The 11,835-nt window shown below is 40.7% G+C and overlaps 1 pseudogene; it reads right to left on the reverse strand.

Annotated features, from left to right (window-relative positions):
* LOC124992739 (zinc finger CCHC domain-containing protein 14-like) overlaps nucleotides 1-1,765 on the reverse strand; it is a 231,746-nt pseudogene extending 229,981 nt beyond the window's left edge.
* Nucleotides 1,766-11,835: the final 10,070 nt, after the last annotated feature.

Consider the following 11,835-nt stretch of genomic DNA (forward strand, 5'->3'; position numbering starts at 1 on the left):
GAGCATCTGGTGTGAGCACGCCTCGCCACCTGCACACCCACGACGGCCCAGCGCCAGGCCCTCCACACCTGCAGCATGGCCACCACGCCCAGCCTGCATGGGCCCCACGTGGCTGGTGGGGGGCACTCGGGCCACTCCACTGCTGGTGACCAAGGTGGGGGCCCAGGAGTTCAGGCACCGCCCCTCTGACTTCTCCTTTTCCAGCTCCAGTTGAGTCTTGAGTTTTTTCTTTGCTCCCATGGTGAGGGACTTGAATTTACTCAGGTCTTCTTTGGTAAGGCTCAAAAACTTGCACAGGAGAAACAGATCACAAAGTCGCTGAGAATCAGGACTGGAAACAAAGGCCTCGGGGCTGAAAGTGACATGTCTGGGGCCTTCTCCATGGTGAGCTGCTTAAAGACAGGGTAGTACTTGTGCAAGCGCAGCTTCCTAAGCCAATCCAAAATTCCATTTTGCTCCTGGGGCTGCGGGGCCTGCAGACTGGAGGGCATCAGGATGGCAGGCGGGGCGTCCACCTGGGTCCGGAAGGCCAGCGCCGAGCCTGCGCCCCCGGCATGGGGGCTATGAGGCAAGGCCACAGCTGCACTGGACTAGGGCTGCAGGTGGTGCTGGGCAGTGCTCTAGGAGGACTGGATGCCGGCCACTCCACACTCTGGGCTGCCAGACACACCCATCATAGGCACCTACTTTCGGGAGGGAGGGGTTGCCAGGACTTGGACTTTGAAGCTGTAGGGTGGGAGATGAAGTGCTGAAGAACTTCTTAACGTGGTCATTTTTCAGTATGTGAGAAGGCAATGAAGCCAAGTACCTCAGGCCTGCTTCCAGATCCATGTGGTTCCTCTCCACGTAGAACGGATCTGGGCCAGTCAGGCAAGGAATGGGTTTGTCCAAGTTCTCTTCAGGGCAGAGCTGAGATAACTTTGAAATAAATTCAGTCACTTCTGAGGAAGATTTGGTTACTGATGTTATTGAAGAATCAGACCACAAGACCTCAAAGGAACAGTCAACATTTCTGTCACTGTGTGTGTGTGACAATCCCTTCAGGTCTATCTTTTCAACACTCACTTTGCCGTGCTTCCCCACGGGCCTCTTGGGCAGCGACTCCTTCATGGAATGTGCTTAGGTGTGCAGTGCCTTCTCCAGGCCATCGCTGACACCCTGGAGCGGAGCCTCTTTTCGCAGAGCCATCTTGTGGCAGGCGGGACAAGTGGGCAGAGCCCCGCCTGGACCTGGAGTGCTCTGGCTTCCAGGACCCCCTCCACTGCCGCTGCTGCTCAGGCTGCTCTGGATCTGCGTGAGTTCCTGCCCCAGGACCTGCTTCTGATGGAAACTGAAGGCCGGGTGATTAGAGGCCATGGTGAAGAGCAGCAGGAACTCATCGCCAGTGCGGCCCTGGTTAAGCTGCAGCCCATAGTTGTGGATGATGAGTCCATGTGCGTGAGCCTGCGGTAGAGCACGCCCGCCGCCTAGCGCTGCTCCGAGTCCAGCAGCGCCAGCGACACCAGCAGCTTGCTGCGCACCACCTCGTCCCTCAGGTTGACAAGGCTGCCCAGGTCGGCCTGGTTGTTGGCCTTGATCTCGGAGTCACGCAGCAAGTGGCAGTCCTTGCACGCCAGGTCCTCCAGGCATGAGCCCAGGAAGCGCAGCTCCAGCGGGATGTACAGGTCCAGCAGGGCGCACAGGAACTCCACATGCTGCGGCGAGGCAGCTCCAAGAACCAGCGGTACACGCTGTCCCTCTGCAGTGGGCAGCACTTCTCCACCATGCTGCCTCCTGCGCAGCGCTGTGACCTGGGGCAGGGGGCCGCGAGGGGTGGCTGGAGGGTGCAGGGGGCCCAGGCCAGGGGGCGCCGGGGCCAGGGCTGGCGCTGGAGCAGTGTTATGCTAGCCCTCTGTACCTTTAATGATCTTCTGTCTGTATGTTTTCTCCCTATTGAAAGTGGGTGTTAAAGTTCCGGTAATTAAAGTTACAAATGTGTTACTATTTCTCCCTTCAGTTCTCTCAATGGTTTCTTTATGTATTCTGATGCTCTGATATTGGGTGCATGTATACTGTTAATTTTTTCCATTTCTCCTATTGATTGACCCATTTTTCATTGTATAATTTCCTTCTTTGACTCTTTTCACAGTTGTTAATTTAAATTCTATTTTATCGAATGTACATGTGACCACCATGCTTGCTTATGTTTACTTTTTGCATGAAATATTTTCCCAACCTTTCATTCTGTGTGTCCTTCAATATAAATTGAATTTCTTGTAGATATCATGTTGAGGAGTCTTCTTTTCATTATTTTTTCCAGTCAGTCACTCTAGGCATTTCCTTTGGGATATTTAATCCATTTCCTTAGTGTAATTACGGATAGTGTAGTTTTTACTATTGCCATTTTGTTAATTGTGCTCTATTTGGTTGCAATTTTTTTTCTTTTCCTCTGTGGTTTTTTCATTCATTTTTCATTGATTTTTTTTGTAGTGACATGCCTTGATTCTTCTCTCATTTTCTTTTGTGCATCTTCTACAGATATTATCTTTGTACTTACCATGTCACTTTCATTTAGCTTCTTACATTCATAACAATTTTTTTAAATGGTATACACTCATTTGTTTTGCAACTTCAAGAGTGAGGGTAAAATAAAGAAAATTAAAAGCAATCAAAATCAGAGAGAATTTTGAATCCACTGTCTCGCTGTCTGAATTATTACATTTTTAAAAAGAAATAGAGGGGTGAGACAAGCTGTTGCAATAGAGAGTTCACTTCCCTAGATGGTCCATGGCATTAAACCAAGAAAGGTAGACAGGCAGTTTCTCTACAAGGGGGACGAACATATGAAAATTAGGAGGGGGTTTGCAGGAATTTAATAGTGTACATTCAAAAGAGATTGGAGACTAAGAAGATTAAATATGTTAGAGAAGAAATTCCCAGTGTCACAGCTACGGAAGCTACAGCAGAAACCATTGCCACAAGCCAGAATAGTAACTCCATGATCACAGTAAATTGATAAGGGATTCAAAGTAACATGCATATTGGGGCGGACTGTGGCATGTCTGGGTATGCAGAGTTTAGAGACCAAAGACACTGCCTGGGCTACTGCACAATATCTTGTGCAGGAAACAAAAAACTGCATCTCTCCCAACAGTGTGCAGAGGGCAAAGGAAGGAACCATTTTGCAGCCTGAGCATGGTCCCCACAGCAGCTGAGGAAGCCAATTTCTGGCAGACCTGAGTCAGGGCCAATAAAGTAGCGTGGCACACTCTTGCTGCATGACAGAGAGTGGGCTTAAGTGAACAAGAAACAATTAGGCCTGGAGAAAGTATTGCACAGGAGAATGAACCTTAGAAAAGGAATCAGGTTCTGCAAGAAATGTTGTGAACTGATTATTTGCTCCTACCTCACATGTGTGGAAACTAAGAAGGTCCCTGGGGTTTAGCCTTCCAGAATGGTCCAGCAATATCTGGACGTATTGTGATTTAAATATTTCTGAACAATTGACTTTCAGAAAACTGGCTGGAGCCCAATTAGGCCTAAAGCCCACCTCCAGGAGTTCCACCTGCAGGATTAAACCTCTCACCCTAGCAACATCACCCTGAGGGGAGCAAACATCATACTACATGCTGCAGAGAAAGGAAGCTCAGGATCTTTGATCCCCAACAGAAAAAATTCCCCAACTTTTCATAGAGATTTATTTTCACATTTTTCATCCCCCCTCACATTCCACCATTATTTAAAATAATTATTTTTTATGGATCACTTTATTGATGACTAGGATGTCTCATTAGTATATTTCCGTTTTCATTGTATATATTTTTTCTCTCAAATATGTTTTCCTCAATTCTCTCTTCTTTTCTCCTGCTTACAGTCAAACTCTTTCTCTCTCTTCCCCTCTTCTTTAATTTTCACTTCTATCATCTCCTTACTCTTAATCATCACATCCTACACTACTTCTTTTCTCCCCTTGTCCACCCTTCCAGAATATAAATCATCTGGCAAAGTTACATTTTTAATTTAGGCAATGACTGTACACATCATTTTTGTTTATTGTGACAAAACTGTAAACATCTCCTCAAGAGATGATTTAGTTTGAGGTTGGATATTGTTTGCAGTGTTTGTGGTTATTAACTGACTGTCCCTTTAAGATGAGGAAAATGAATCTTCAGGTAGAAGCCCCACCTCCTCAAATCCATAGTGCTGGATTGCTTGACAACCAAATAACATGAATCAATAAGGAACATACTGCCCCAAGCAAACCAAGATGCTCCATTAATAAAATCCCCTAATTTAACAGTGGAAGCTATATCAGAGAAGGAGATAAGAATGTACACAGTAAAACTGATCTGACAGGGAAAGGATAACTTAAAGATTCACATTCGACAAAAAGTAAAGGAAATGAAAGATCCCTTCAATAAAGAGATACAGTTACTGAACAATAATCAAGCAGTAACCCTTGAAAAGATGTAATCAGTAAACCAAATTAAAAATTTAATGGAAAGCATGACAAACAGACTAGACTACTTGAAAGACAGATTCTTAGTCAATAAAGACAAAAGTTATCATCTTGAAAATCAAGTTGACAATGGAGAGAAGATGGTGAGAGACTATGAAGAGAACTTCCAAAAAATATGCGATAAGCTGTGAAGATCAAACTTAGGATTGAACAGGATAGATGAGGGCATAGAGTTTAAAACCAAAGGAATGCATAAACTTTTCAATAAAATCATATCAAAAAATTGCTGAAACCTAAAGAATGAAATGGAAAATCAAATACAGGAGGCTTGCAGTACACCAAAGGTACAAAACTACAGCATCCCCACATCAAGGCACATTATAAGGAGAATGACTAATATAAAGTATGAGGAGAGAATCTTAAAGGATATGAGAGAAAAAAACCACATTACATATAGAAGGAAACCAATTGAAATCTCAGGACATTTCTCTACCTAGACATTCAAAGCTAGGAGGTTCTGGAATAATATATTTCAAAGTACGAATTAAAAAAAAAAAAGAATGGCAACCAAAGATTTTGTATCCAACAAAGATAAGCTTCAGATTTGAAAATGAAATACAAAACTTCCATGATTAAAAAGTGTTAAAAGAATTCACAACTAGAAACTCTGCTCTATAGAACATTCTCAAAAAAATATTCCTTTAGGATGAAATGGAAATAACAAGTGAAAAGCAGCAAAGGAAAGAACTTCACCAAAAAATTATCAAGGAAGGAGAAATTAATTCAAATCAAAAACGAGAAATAAACCAAAATGACCAGAAATACAACTTATATCTCAACAATAACCTTGAATGTTAATTGCCTACACTCCTCAATCAAAAGACAAAGACTAGGGCTGGGAATATAGCTCAGTTGGTAGAGTGTTTGCCTCGCAAACACAAGGCCCTGAGTTCAATCCCCACTACTGCAAAAAAAAAAAAAAAAAAAAAAAAAAAGACAAAGACTGACTGATTTGATGAAAAAACAAGACTCCACAATATGATGTCTCCAGGCCACTCTATTCATAGGCAAATACATCCACAGACTAAAGGTAAGCACATGGGAAAAAAATGCATCACTCACCTAGATTGTGTCAATAAGCAGGGGTTTCTATCTTCATATCAGATAGAGTGGACTTTCAGCCAAAGTTAAACAAAAGGGACAAAAAAGGACATTCCATATTGCTTAAGGGATCTTATGTGCATTCATATACATCAAACAAACATTCTCAGTTTCAAGCATCAAATAGATGACAAAGAAAAATATTGGGTAGAGTTAACATACCTCCCTCACTACTGGATTGATCTTCTAAACAAAAGCTTAAAGCAGAAAGTACAGAACTAAATAATCCAATCAATAATTTAGATTCAACAGACATATATAGAATATTTCATCCGTCAGTGAGCAAATACACTTTCATCTTGGCAGCACATGGTTTCTTCCCTAGAATAGACCATATCTTATGCCACAAACAACTCAGTAAAAAAGGAATGGAGATATTATCCTGAATTCTATCAGATCATAATGAAGTTAATTTAGATATCAATAATAAAATAAAAAATAGAAGCTACACTAACATCTGGAGACTCCATAATAAACTATACTGGGATAACTTTTGGTTTATGTGACAGGGGTAAAAGTTCCACAAATTGTTTGAGGACGGTATAAAGATAGGTAGACTAAAGAGTACTGGTAGGATATTCCCCAGGGAGGAGAATGATGCGGAATTTTGATGAGTTCAGAATTGCAAAAGTTGGAATCTGAATATTCATGAGATAAAATTTTCTCTCTCTACAGGATCAAATTTTGTTGTTTTGATTTCCATTAAAATAAACAAACAAGTAGTGGGGCATGGTGGTATATGCCCATAATCCCAGCAACTTGGGAGGTGAGGCAAGAAGATCACAATTTCAAAGAAAGTCTCAGCATTTTATTGAGGCTGTAAGCAACTTAGCCAAACCCTGTCTCTAAATGAAAATAGCAAAGGTCTGGTGACTTTGCTCAGTGAACATGTGCCCCTGGGTTTTATCCCTAGTTCCAAAATAAATTAATAAGACCACCTCCTGGAATCCCTCATGGTCCACCTGCTACAGGCTTGTATTTTTTTGTGATCTTCACAGTTAAGTGACTTTTATGTATCTTCTCCTTGCACAAAGGTTACCATTCAACACTTCTTCAGTTTCACTTCCTATCTCCACCTCCCATTCCATCAAAACTGCTTTGAAAAGGTCAGATATGGCTTTCCTACTGAAAAAGCAAATGATCAATTTCTTTTCTCAACTTAATTCCTCAAGAGCATTTGATAGCATTGATCTACTCCTTAAGTCCACAAAATGACTGACATAGCAGTATAGAGCATAAGAACTAGAGAATGAGAGAACAATCACACATGCAATTAACATTACTGTAATAAAGATAACACTTAAATAAATAATGCAGCCATACATTTATGGGCATTTTAGATGGAAAGTTAAACTATTACAATGGAGTGTTCAAAACAACAGTCACCAAAATCTTGGCATTTCCTATCTTATTATAATTATACCAAAACCTAAGCTTTTACCATTACTCTGATCCTGTTGTCTTCTCAAACATACCAAGATAATTACAGTAAAAGTCAGAATTCCCATCTTAGATAAAAAGTCAGAATCCTCACAATGTACTACATAGCAACTCATTTCCCTGATGAACTTATTGCATATTGTTTGCTCATTGCACTGTAACTATGCTGAAATCCTTGAAGGTCTTTCAGTGTACCAGGAAATGTTCTTCTCTAAGTAAATAAGCATCTCTCTCTTACATCCTGTGTCCACATGTCACCATAGTGAAGCTGTCCAAATGCACCCTTTTAAAAGCAAGCTCCTGACACTCTGTCTCTCTCTCTCTCTCTCTCTCTCTCTCTCTCTCTCTCTCTCTGTCTTCTAACCAGGAAGAGTATTTGAAGCATCAATTGCTCTATCTTTTCATCTGTGTAAAGAAATCTCTGTTAGTTCCTTTGTTTAACAATCTTAAGTGGAGCATGCATTCTACAGCGTGTATAACTCAGTAGAACTAATTTTAAAATATCAACGGTAAAGGAAAGAGTAAATTGAAATGAATTATTCTTATTTACCTGATGGTTTCTCCCCTTCCAATAGAATGTATGTCCTACACCAACAGGAATTTTTGATGGTTTTCTAGGCATCAACTTAAACAGTGCCTAGCACAAGGCAGGTACAAAATTTAATACTAGCTTAATGAATACAAAACACTATAGGTTTTTGGAAATTGTTCTGAAAATTATTCTAAATTAATCACCAGAAAATTATTATAATTGCTTATTTGAACTGGAATCTTTGGCAATGGGGAAAAAGCATTCAGGACAAAATAACTAAATCCATTTTCCTCTGTTGTCTGACCTTTTTTTGTTTAGCCTAAAACATTCAAGGGTTGTACACTCATCAGTACCTCCTTCCCTGTTATGGCCAATTAATATTCCACTGTTCATCAAATGACAGCTATTGGGTGGTTGCCACTTTTTGCTCTTCTCTAAAATACTGCTATGGACACTTGCTGTAAGTTTTGTGTGCACATGTGCTATTGTTCCCTTTTTTCTTTTGGCAGTGTTGTGAATTGAACCCAGGGCCTTGTGCAAGCTGGGCACTCTACCACTGAGTTACCTCTCCTACTCCATGGACACATCCTTTTCCTACTCTTGGGTACATACCTAGTAGTGAAATAGCTAGGCCATGTGGTAACTGAATATTAAATTTCTAAGGGTCTGTCAAATTGTTTCTATAGCAGTTATTTTAAATTCACACCAGGCACATATGAGAAGTTCAATCTTATATTTTTCATTTTTATTTTTGTAGTACTAGGAGTTGAACTCAGGAGTGTTCTACCTCTAAGCTACATCCATAGCCTGCTTTCTTTTATTGTGAGAAGGAGTTTTGTGAAGCTCCCCAGGCTGCCTTACATCTTGCAATCCTCTTACCTCAGCCTCCCAAGTCCCTGGGATTACAGGTGTGCACCACTGAGCCTGGCCAACAATTTCAATTTTCCCACATTCTCACCAGCACTGGTTATTGTCTGACATAAGGTCTAAAGTAGGGTTCTCTGGTTTTGGTTTTTATTTCCTGAATGACTAATGATGAAGGACCAATGCAGAGACAGGACAATGGGTGAAGTTCTTCACCTCACCTGCTAGAGTATTTACTGGTTCAAAGTCAACTCTGTTTGAGAATGAACTTGAAAATTATCAGTTATATACCTTTCTCACAGTTGTGACCTTGCTTCTCTCTTTTCTGGACCTTGAAACTCAGAGGCAGAAGTTCTAAGTTGATAATATGATTTCCTCATCCAGGGTACTTAAATATATAGGAAAATGTACATTAAGTGTGTAGGAAAACATCTACGGATGGAGGTGTGGATCAGTGATAGAAGCTTGCCTGGCATGTGTCAGACCCTGGGTTCGATACTCAGCAACACATATAAATAAATAAAATAAAAGATCCATTGACAACTAAAAAACTATGTAAGAAAATGTATCATACTGTGGTACATCACTATGTAGAAAGGTGAGAATATTCTTACTTATACTTCAAACAAGAAACCATACCATTTACTAATAAAATTCTATACTCTTTGGCCCACATGTTCAGCTCTATACCTCAGAAGCAATGTGGTTTGTGGATTCAAAGTAAAGGCAGAGATTGGTTTTCTCAAATGATTCTAAATTCTTGACCAATGAAGAACAGAAGGAAGTTCTATGTACATCTTAAGGAAAAGTATTTTTCTTACATTAAAGTTGCCTTTAAATTGGTCTTACTCTTGAGGGACCTTCCTGGAGGTAGGGACGCTCTCCTTGGACCATCTCAAAAGCCATGATACCCAGATACCAGATATCCACTTCAGGGCCATAACTTTTCCCTGTAACCATTTCTGGAGCCATCCAGCAAGGTGTTCAGCACAGAAGTGCATTTATTCTGTTCAGAGGATTTTTGAACACAAGAGCCAAATTCTGCTAAGACACAAAAACAGAACATCTAAAGTCAATAGCTTCTAGGAATGGTTTTATACTACAGCACACCTCAGAAGACATAGTTACATTGTGACTATTAAGCCCTTCTATTGTTTTTTTTAAAATAATTTAATAATAAAGTAAGTAGGACTGAGATTGAAATATTTTGATGAGGTTGCATACTGCCCCCTTTTGCTTTTTCTTCCTACATCAGAGTGGGAATTATTAGGAGGACATTTATCCTGAATAATACTTTTTTTCTCCTAAAACTTATAGTAAAACTGACAGAGATCCAAAAAGCAGGGAAAAATCACCAAAGGTGGACAACAAACCTAAATGCACTGAATCAGGCAAAGGTCAAGACACTGAAACTTCTTTAGAAGCAAATAAAGAGAAACTAAAATCAGAAAGCAAACAATTTAGCAGAGAGATTAGAAGAAACAAACATATTTAAGTGCAGTTGTACTGACAAGGTACTCACCAGCATTAATCTACTCCAACTATCTCAAGAGATAACAGAGGAATAGAAAAACTTCTTTAGTACTTGATGCTAATTTTGTGTAAAGTCAGGATGAGTATTTACAGTCTTCCCTTCTACTGTTAAAGCCATTCAATTTCTTATTCATTACTGGCAGAAGATCTGCAATCTTCAGAGAGTTTCTTATTTACATAGGAATGAATGACAGCTATGAACTGCTTCATTGGTTATACCTAAGTAGGATGTTTTGTAAACTATTGTTTTCAGAGTTCCTTCCATATTAGTACATTTATGTGCCTCAATTAAAAACTATACTACAGTACATAAATATACCATTTTTTTACTGTTTGACCTTTAAGGTAGTTTTAGTGTTTCTTTACCATGATGCAGACAATATCCTTTTACTAATTATGGTGCACATAAGTCGTCAGTCTATACGAGTGTATATGGAAGAGAGTAATGTTAAGAAAAATATTAATAATAATAAAAATAATAATAACATTTATAATATGGTGTCATATGACACCAGTGTTGGCACGTTGATCTTGATTTTTCCAGAACTGTAAGATATTAATCTCTGTTCTCAATCTACTACTCACTATAGAGTATAAATGACCCATTTTGTGTCGGGGTACCTGGGACCCCTGGCCCTAGGTGTGGCTAAGATGGCGCCTGGCAGTGAGCCAGAGCAGTTAACTTTTGCACAAACATCTGACATCATTTTAAGGAAGTCTTTATGACTGGTTCTCTAGTCTCATGCACAACGCATGATCTCGGTATGCCCTGCTTGGCTTTCTGTATCTGTCCATGCTTTTCCCTCGTGTGCTCTCCTTTGATTGGTGGTTTTACCTATATAAGGTCTGTAACTTCCCTGCTGGGGAGAAAAATAGGATAAGAAAAAGAAACAATAAAAGCAGAAGGACAGCGCGCAATAAAGCATTGAAACTTCAACCAGGTGTCGTGTTTCTCTGCGGGCAGGGAACGCAACAAGTGGTGCCGAAACCCGGGAACAAGTAAGTAAATCATAATTAAAAAGATATAAAGGCATCAAAGGGAGGCAGTCTCGACGTTCGCGGTTGAGCGACTTAATGGGACACGCGAAAGGCGGTCCACCAAAAGAAAAAAGAAATAAATATTAGAAAGTACTAACCAAAGTAGCACGCGAAAGGCGGCTACACCCTGGACTAAGCGAAAAGCGGTCCACATTAAAAGTATTAAAGTGAAAGTAGCACGCGAAAGGCGGCTACACCCTGGACTAAGCGAAAAGCGGTCCACATTAAAGGTATTAAAGTGAAAGTAGCACGCAAAAGGCGGCTACACCCTGGACTAAGCGAAAGGCGGTCCACATTAAAGGTATTAAAGTGAAAGTAGCACGCGAAAGGCGGCTACACCCTGGACTAAGCGAAAGGCGGTCCACATTGGAGATATTAAAGTGAAAGTGGTGCGCGAAAGGCGGCCATCAATCAACCCAGACCAAGCGGAAGGCGGTCCAGTGAACTGAAACTGGTATGCGAAAAGTGATCGCAGTAAATTAATCATGGCTTCTGAGGTGTCTAGAGTTCGCATGGAAGGCCTATTAAAGGCTTTATTAAAGGCTAATGGAGCACCTTTAAAGGTTTCCTCAGCTAGGAAGTTTTTAAAAACTGTAGAAGATAAAGCCCCTTGGTTTTTAAATGTGGGATTGTTGGATCAAGAGAAACTATCACAAGAGACAGAAAAAGGCCCCCCTCCTGATCCCTTCCACGCAGCTCCATGGCCACCTAGGGAGGGAACACCCGTGTCCTTGAAACAGTCCTCCCCCTAGGCAGAGATCTCAGCAGCTCCATTCCTCAAAAGTAGTAAGAAATAATGTTTTGTGATTTTCTGCATTCAAACCTAACC

The sequence above is a fragment of the Sciurus carolinensis genome, chromosome 9 (assembly GCF_902686445.1).
Source record: "Sciurus carolinensis chromosome 9, mSciCar1.2, whole genome shotgun sequence".
NCBI lineage: Eukaryota > Metazoa > Chordata > Mammalia > Rodentia > Sciuridae > Sciurus > Sciurus carolinensis.